Raw genomic sequence first — 9779 nt, forward strand, 5'->3', positions numbered from 1 at the left:
TTGTCGTTTTTGACAATCAGCTGGAGGTGAAGCTTTTTCGTTTGAGAGCATGATGCTTTTTGTATAACAGTTTAGCGCGTCGTTTTGCAGAGAGCTTTGAAAGCTCATTCATCAATGGTGTATAAAAGAAGCTACGCTACGGCTGCAGCTTTCAACAAACCGAGTTGGTAAAAAAGAACACAACAGTGAAAAAAAGTTGATGTGTTGCGGATGCGCAGCCGGTAGGATTCGAACCTACGCTCCCAGAGGGAATCTGATTTCGAGTCAGACGCCTTAACCACTCGGCCACGACTGCTCGGTGTTGGGGTGGGTGTTCGATTGTGTTCTGTATTTACTAGAGAGAATCATTGTTACACACATTTCTTCGGTCTCATATGGCCAAATCCTCGTAGTATAAATTCCTAATTTTTAAATGATCGTTTTAGCAGAGACTCTTTGAATATAAGGAAAATAATTAATATAAGACTCTGTAGAGATTTTCACTGGTTGGGAGCGACCTTCGTGATATCAAACGGATCGTTATTTATTTTTTGTGTTGCGCGCTCGACTTACAATTTCATACTGTTTATTCACCGGTCCGGTTACAAAGTTCATCCATTCGTCAATTCATTTTCCCCTTAATTCATTTCTTAGTTCGTTCGTTTGCGTCAATTTATACTATTTGCTCATAGTGTTGTCCCTTTACAATAATTCGTGAAACCATTTCAAATTTATCTCATGCATTTTCCTACAGACTCATTTTTAAATCAAAAAGGCTCACCTTTCTTCAATGAAATTGAAACTGAAAGAATGTCGTAAACGTTATTTCGAAATCCAGCTGCATAACTGGTTTTTCGTTGTGTATGGAGTTTGGTTGTTGTGAATTCTTTGCCGAATAAGGCAACGTATCTCGTATGGTCGCAACTTGTCCGCTGGAGACTCGTGACCTTTTTTTTATCGGATGGCGAAGTTGAAAGTAAAAGATGCCGCTCGGCATAAGGCTTCACCGCAGTTTGTTTTTTGTTTTAGTTTCTATTAATTTGTTCTATCTTAACATCAAACAACATATATTAACAAACATATTTAGTAATACGGCCAGGCCATTGCGATATGAAAAAAAAAACGTTAAGGGATTTTAAGAGAAGTTATATTATTGGATTAATCATCAACTAATTGATACCGATTCTAAAATGCGAAAATAGTACGTGATGATTATAAATAATTCAAAAAGTCATGTGTTATGATTTTGTAAGGTATGGTCACGTTCTTTCCTTTGTTGATGCGGAGTTCTCAAAAATAATGAATAATGATAGTATTAAGAAATGTAATGAATAATCAGCAGAAAACTATTCATAACATGAAGAAATTACTTGTGTTTTGGTGTAAAGATTACTAATTAGGCGTTAAGAAACCTTTTATTTTTAATTTTAAAGTCATGTTTTTAAAAACATTTGGCTCAAGGGTTACATTAAAAACAAACCCCGTTTTTGCGAGCCGCATGCAAACATATCACACTAGTTTTCTGAATACTCAATTAATGTGTTTTATACTTGCATCAAATCTTTATAGTATTGAGAAAATAATACATGTTATCAGTTGTTTAACACTTGAACTAAATTTTTTTAATCACAATAATCAATATTTTTGCTGTTGTGCTCTCAACTTGCCATCACAATGTATAACGCATTACAACATTCGACAAGGTTAGGAAGGGATTCGTTTTTGCGTGTGCAGTACTTTGTAAAAAATATTCTCTGAAACAGCTGTCACAAAGAAATACGGTAGTGACAATTGTAAACCCGTTAGCTGTTTTCATTCGTGACATTATTTACGAATAATCAATCATCAACATCTCCGTCCGTTATTGATCCGGGTGCGCACGTTGGGTGGTCTAGTTGCTATTGTTTTTGAAAGTAAACGGGCGCGACGATGACTCTCATCTCACGTGCTTTGTTTGATGGGAGGCATGAAGGCCTTAGAACCGGAGATGCATTAAAAGTGGTATGATGAAACGGCAGTGTGACAACAGCCTCCAAACACGCGCCTTTATGTGTAAGTATCATGTAGTTGCAACTTTTTCTGGACAAGGGACTTACCGATCGTGCTACTTCGCGAAGGACACTGTCACCTTATATGGATAAACCTTCTTCCCCAGTGTGAGGTTCACGCGAGCAGGAGCTACGCCTCATTTAACAAGCTCCACCGCTAGCAAAGATGCGGTGCTCGTGTTGTTGATGCATGTTGAGCGAGAATTTGTATTTTTTTAAGGAAAATGATGAGAAACTATAGATTTTGTAAATAGTTTAGCTGTTCTTAGTGGATACAGCTGGTAACGTTAACTACTTGTTATATACAGTACTACGCAATTATTATTGTCGTGTTGTACATATCTTGAGATTGATCACGAGATGAAGACGCTCAAAAGGATATTTTGGGTCCGTACGTGTGGAATAATGGAGAAACCGCTAGTGACAGGATCTATGTGTCATAAGAATGGCACCAAACTACCCAGCCCTTTACATGGGTTAAGGAGGCGCGGTGGATCCTGATTTACTTGGAGTGATTTAGAGTTAATGTACCCGCCAGAAAGATGGACGCACAAACGATTTAAAGGTTCGCAAAAGCTGTTGTTGCGCATGATAAAGTAACTTGTACGATGACAGGTCGGATCTGACAACAGGTGAGAATAGCCACGTCCCCTTTGTAAGTAAGCAAGATAAAGTACATTAAGTAGTATTGGTAGCGGACAGATTGATAATACCTTTAACGGGTCATACTTTGGAGGAAATGGAAGAAAACTTGATAGGAGGAGGTTTTGGTAAGGTGTCCAATAGGGATTAAGATTTAAAAAAAAACGATACGATCTAGGTATACGTTTAAACGCTAACTGACAAGTCAGTCACTGATGAGTAACAGTGCATGATTCGTTGATGAATGCTATTTAATCGAATCTTTTTCACGTTCATCAATCAGTTAAGAAAACTGAAGGAAAAACGATTCGCTTTGAATTTTGGCGATCGATCTTTTGAATGCTGAAATTGCATACTTTCGGGCGTATTTTATTTAAATTAAAAAATGGACGGATGTGACCCGAGATACTGGAGCGATGTTATTTAATGTTTTGAAAATAAGTTAAGTTCTACTTTTTCTTATAAGTGTGATACTTTTCTTTCAATAAATAATATAATATTTTTTCTATTTCAATGGTACTGCAAGGTATTTTATGTCAGTTATCTGTTGGCATTTATCCTCCATTGATATAGACATAAAATTTGAGCTGTCTTTTCAAACAAAATATTGGTTTGTAGTACGCAATTGTCGTTATGCGGTCTAGCACAACTGCTGCCAACTAGTGATAAATAGTTGCTATAAAAAATGTAATGGAAATCATGAACCGTCCGAAAGGCCTGTAGAAAGAAAGTTTCAGGAACTATTCCTTGGGTGCGTGAGTGATAAGATTTTTGTGGGGAAAAATAGGGCGAATCTCGCTTCGAACGGGAAGAAGTGGGGTTATCAACAAGAGTTGTGGCGTGGCCTGTTCCGGGCAGACCACATCACACACGATGTTGAAGACCATGGAACTGCATATGCATTGTCCCACTGATAGCACGACATCACTGGTGGAGGACTTGTGCTGAAGTGCGTAGGATGAGATTGTTTGGAACGCTTGTTAACCTACTGCTCGTTTGCAGTTCACATCAAAGAGATCATGTTGCGCGTGTTTTCAAAGTTAATGGTTTAATAGAACTTGTAAATGTTTACTCATCAAACAAGAATATTTTATGGTCGGTGAAGGATGCTTGCATTGGTTGTAAGGATTTTCTTGATTTCATTTGAAACAAATGCAGCTATTTTGTAACTTTTGGTTTATTAATTATAGAGAAAATAAGATTATTATTTCTGGTTTAATTTTTTGAAGTAAATTTTATCCTTTGAAGATTCAAGAAGACCCAAAATAAAGAGTAATATTGTGATCAAGATTGTCAAATGATCAGGATAATCTCTGTGTGATTCCTTCGTATATGTATGACGTGGTTCATTCGCGAAGCAGATTAACAATAGTGACGTAGCAGTGCACGTGAATACCCCAAAAAGTCTGATCGTGACTGATCGTGGGAATTTCCGAATCCAGCGAAATACCTGCCATCCAGATTTCGATATTCAGCGACGCATTCATCCCAGACTAAGACTCTCTCTCTCTCTCTCTCTGGAGACTCTCGAGCAATACGAGCGACTCGCTCGATTCTCGCTCTCTTGACTTCTGCTTTACTCACGATCACGCACGATCCCACACTGGTTCTTTGATGGTTGCTGGTTGATGGTTGCAGATGTTGGCCGTTAGTTCGGATCTGCACGCGTTGCACTAAGGTTCGGTTGCGCAGCTCCTGTGTGCGGCAAGCGGGCGGGCGATTACCAAAACGCGACAGAATTAACGGAAACGGAAAGTTTAATAATGACTGTTACCTGTACTACCATAGTCAGTCGATCGATTATTCGCCGGTTCTACAGTGTTCGGCATAGTGTGTGCTGCCCTCGCCGTGTCTGAAGCCCGCCTGTTGCCGCCCCCTCGTGTAGCAAGTACAAGCAAGGAAATCACCCTCTATTGCTGCGAAATCGAAAGAAAGCGAAAGAAAGTAACAACAACGAGGGGAAAACAAATCGACCACGGAGAAAAGCGTACCAAAACAAAGGGAAGCCAAGGGAATATACCACACGCAGCAAAGGACATTCTACGCAAGCGCACGGTTTTGTCCTCGTTCCCTAATGTCCACGGATTATACGTGCGGTCGGTCGGTCTGACGCCTGCCGGTCTTTGGCCCGTTTTGTCCCATAATATCCTCGTGCTCGTTATTACCAGTTTTGTTGTGATATTTCGTCGGTGTGATTAAAAAGGGCATGGTTTAACGGTACAGGTTCGGAGGCATAGTTAATATTATCCACAATTCAAGCGGCGGTTTCGTTGAAATGTTTTTGTAAAAGTGTTTCAATATCCAAATGTGTTGTGTGGTGGTTCTGTGAGCATTTCAAATGGTTATTATGTGGTGCAATTATTGAAGTGTGTCTCTCACTGCCGTTGTTTCCTCGTTCGTGCAAGAAGTGAGTGGAAGTGTGCCCAAAGGCTTGCAAGTATTGTAAGTAGCCGGAAAAGGGCTAAGGAATCCCCCAGGTGCAGTGCGTGAGTCATCGTGTGTGAAAGAATATCCTTTCGCGAGTGTTAGGCTGTGAGTGATCGTGAGCTTCAAAGGGTACTTGTGTGAGTGTGAGTGCGTGCGTAAAGAAGAGTGTTGTTTGTTTGCCAGGAAGTAAGGTGACACTCACACAAACGAAGTGTTTGGCGCCAATCAGCTGATGCGCTAGCAGTATTGGAATAGTGTTTTTAAACGGCGTGTCATAGTGCAATAATACCAAGAAAGTTTATAGTGAATAATTATATAGTGTGGCCATTGATAAAAAAGGCAGTTCACAAGTGCTTTTTTCCATAAAAGAATAAAAATAAAAGCAAGTGTTATACACAGGTGCAAACCGCCAGCCTGCTGCTGCACCGGTCCTTCCATACATCACAAATGAGGAAATACAGGACAGTTCGGCCATCAGGTCCGAAATATTCTACCAAGTGTCTATTGCTGCTAAATCTATGGAATGTCATGGTCCTAGTCATCGTAGGTAAACCGGTGGGCGTGGAGCAACGAAACGACGCTAAATTCTGGGACTACAACGATGAAGTGGTAAGCAAGCAACAAGCATCCCGGTTGAGCGGAGAGCACCTTCGACCTGTTGATAGGCTCTCAACGAGCTCAGTCGTAAGCTGCGAAACAAGCGATCCTTGATTCTCCTCCATATGGACGTATTTATAGCTGAGTTTGTTATGAAGAGTCTACGTTTAGATGCAGGAACATGGCGTCATTTGATAACAGAATGAAACGAGCATGGATGAGCATGGTTACAGAATGTATTCTTATCAGCGAGGATTAATATGCCTTTCAAGTCGTGTTCTTGAGACATCTGATCACAATTATGGAAAAGCAAACTTTCAAAGGTCTTCCGAGGATTGGGAATACGCAATCGAACAGTTCGATTAGAAGTTTAAAAGATTGTTTCAACCAACATTTATGTATTGTGACACATTCTTCTCAGGAATTTGGTGTCTTGATTACATTTATGTTTCATTTTTTGTGCATGAGAAAACACGTTTCCGTAGTTTTCTTGTGTAAAGCATTTTTCTAATGTGATTTAATTTTATTTTAATACATGGAAGCAAGTTAGTTCTTCTTGAAACTATTTTTAACATTTATGCTGTTCAAATTAATGGTTTTGAAAAACTTTTTCCATCAATTTCTGGATAATTTTTTTTAACAATCTCCAACCGTAGCACATGTGTCGTAAATAATTTATTGCATCACAATAATTACCCATTGCCCTTATACCATTAGATGCCACACATCAGTGTGATGTATGAGAAATAGGTTTCGCACTGTTCTATTACTCTTGCATCTGAAGTTCAGAACCGTGCTGGAGTATTATCATCTAGTCACAAACCATCTGAAATGTTAAATGTACCATTGGTGATGCTGTACGGCACGAGAAAACAACATCATGGCTATTAAATCTCGCACGAGCACATGTACTACTCTATGCGCGCGTCCTTCCGCGTTTCCACATTGTAGGGAGAACTCATAGAAAACATTTCAACTCGCAATCTTCCACTGACGCCAAATGATGCTTTGAAAACAGTAATCATTAGGTGTCGGGAGAACGCTGGGCGATGTAATGCTCGCACATTAATCCTAATCAATCATAGGCCTTCTCTTGTTCTTCTTCTTCTTTTTTATGGCACTGCGACTTGTTATACGTCTTGCTGGTCATAAAACACTGGGTTATTGTTCTTATTGATGTACTAGAAAGCCTGTTAGTCATGTCTGTCTTATAGTGAGAGAACGGTCCTTATTGGGATTCGATACCCGAACCTATTGTTTGAAAGACCTGGACCACTACAACCAGGCCATTCGACGTTAATCTCTATCCTATGCATTTCTTTTGAGAAGCAGGACTTAAACACTTTAGAACAGTTGTCTTGTGTTTTGAGGGGAAATTAAGCTATGGTTATTGTTCTTGAATAACTCATGTTTGTCAAGTTACACTGTGTCTCATGTGTTTGGCCGCCAAGTCGCTAAGTGTGAAATGGAAAGCAAAGCGTTGCACTTGAAATCACGTTCAGGTGATAACTCATCGATTGTCGCAAATTACTTCCCTTGGCCGATAGTTAGTCTTACATCATACCACATGCCCATTACGGGTCACAATGCCGCAGTGGGCATTGCATCGTTGAGTTCTGCTGGTGGGCAGCTGCATCACGATCGAACAAAGCGTTTGCAGCGGAACTGCAACTCGTGCGTAAAACAAGTGCATCCGTTTTGTAAAATATGCAAATACTCTTCAAAGGCGCCGTTTAAATTATATTGACCTTAAGTCGCCCCAATTGTGTGTGGCGGGAAGAAAAAATGTTTGCTTCGAATTTAATTGAATTAAACCATGAGGTCGGCTGCATGGTAGGAAGTGTTCATCATTCTTTCGTTTTTATATGTCACCAGTTCCGTCCGCCGACTCGTGGTAATCGGGGGTAGAGAATGCTTCTTATGTTTTTAGTGGTTACCTATCAGTACGAAGTGATATGAGCATGGGAATGTGCTTGTGATGTATACGCATACCGAACGATGCAACACCACCACTGGCAAAAGGGGAATGCTTGTGCTCTTGAGCTCTCCGGGAAAGATGCTCAACGGCTGCTCGGTTAGGCTTCATCAAGCGGGTTCTCGCAGCATAAGCCCCTATTACGAATACCATATTCCTCTTACATTTTCTCTTCTGGTTTTATTCAATCTGCTCACCAAGAACGCATTTATTTGCATTTTTATATCAATGAACTATACGCTTTGAACACGTCTTTGTAACTTGTCAAATAATTCTGTCCATGAGAATATTAACAACTAACTTATGCTATAACAATTTCTCTGATTAATTTTGAAAGGCTTCACATTCTACGAGTGCTTTAAAACTTAATTTCAGAAAGAGTGCAGAGATAAATTGTTAAAAGTCAAAAAATCTGTTCAGCAAGAAGTATTCGAGTTCTAGCCAATCGTCTCACTCACTTTCCGACTCCACATCGAATAGTTTCCATCTGTTGAACAACAGTGAAGTTGTTTGATGCTCGCATCATTTTCTTTTCCTCGCTCCTTCTTTCATCAAGATAACATCCATTGCAAGACAATTCCTTCTCCCAACAGTTCTCTCTCTCTCTCTCTCTCTCGTTCTTTCCCTTCTACTTCCTCTTCTGCATTATTTCACTTTCCTACAGGCTGGCTGGCTGCAGTTCCTACCAGACCTTTTGCACCACGGGTCCGATATTATTATGCTCATCATAAACATCATCGTGGTGCTGCCGCTGCATCGGACGGCTTCCTGTGCGCAACTCGAGACGGCAAAAAGGGTAGAAGTTGTAATAAGAATCATGTGCCTTATGTTCGAGTATGTAGGAATATGCACTCGCGCTGCGCTGCGTTCATGCGGTGTTATTGGAGTAGGCCGATTCTTGTGGGAGTTTGGTTTCGGTTTGCTTCCGTTTGCTCAGCTGAGAGGACGCCGCTATGACGATGAGTAGTCGTAGCTCTTTCTATGCTGGCGGTTGTATACGCCACGGCCGCCATGCTGATCGGCGAAGGGTCAGGAAATGGAAATATAAATGAATCATTCAGCGCGTGCAATGTCATATGCTGTGGACGCTGTGCACGGAAGGAACAGTTCCCCTCAGCCGCTAACCCAATGAAGCGAAGAATTTCGAATGTTTCGGAAACCCTTTCCCCCGTTTTTGCCATTAAAAAAAAAAAAACGATTCGATTGCTACCGCTTTTAAAAGGAGTGTAAAGGTACAAATTAATGCGCTCCGATCTTGACTCCAACTGAGAAGGAGTGGTCGTTTGGCCGGACTAACGACCTCGCCATACGCGCGGGAGTTGCTGACCACCGACAGACTCTAGACGCTTGTGAATGTCAGCTGAATTTAACGAAGCGAAAGCATTTAATGAATTCAAATGCCATCGTTATGAGAGTTGATTGACGAGAGCGCGGGTGAGCTCACCAGCTGCATGCTGAGCATTGAGACACTGTGCTGGGAGTGTTTAGACCATGCCTCGTAGACATAAACCCACTAGAAGTCATTCAATGAGGGGAATCTGAAATTTCATTTCTTTATCCATTCATAGCATAAGTGATGCTAGGCTAATTGTTAAAATATTTGTAACTTATGCATTTTAACGCTCGATGATCCTGGGTTGCTGCAGGTGGCAAGTTGATTTGAATATTCATGTGATTTACTTTGTGGCACCGGTTGCGTTTGACAAGAATGTTGCTCGCATCGCATAGAACCCGATTCATCATTAGGTCAGCACGTTCGCTTTACGTGTGGACACGCAATTTTCTAATTAACTTTTTCCCATCTACGCTGGCCCAATTCAAGGGCAGCGCTCTGATTATTTTTTAGAACATAGCACCCGTCGCGACGCCATGCTTATATGTCCCTCGCCATAACGAATGTCGAGTCGTTGGGTCGAAATGTAAATTACAGAAAAAAAAGTAAACAAAAAGCAACCAATCACTAAACGGAAAGTAAATATTAGCTTATGATGAAGAACACAAATTACTATAAAAATAACGTTTCACCCCGATGCTTGACCAGCACCGATCGATCTCTTCAGCAGACAGCCGAACCGAGTCAACCTAATGGATTGTTCACCCATCGAGAGATA

General features: G+C 40.7%; 1 non-coding gene across 1 annotated transcript; it reads right to left on the reverse strand.

Annotated features, from left to right (window-relative positions):
* Positions 1-213: 213 nt before the first annotated feature.
* On the reverse strand, positions 214-295 carry Trnas-cga. The gene has a single exon. It is a non-coding gene; the product is annotated as a tRNA-Ser (tRNA).
* Positions 296-9779: the final 9484 nt, after the last annotated feature.

The sequence above is a fragment of the Anopheles stephensi genome, unplaced genomic scaffold, assembly GCF_013141755.1.
Source record: "Anopheles stephensi strain Indian unplaced genomic scaffold, UCI_ANSTEP_V1.0 ucontig70, whole genome shotgun sequence".
Taxonomy (NCBI): domain Eukaryota; kingdom Metazoa; phylum Arthropoda; class Insecta; order Diptera; family Culicidae; genus Anopheles; species Anopheles stephensi.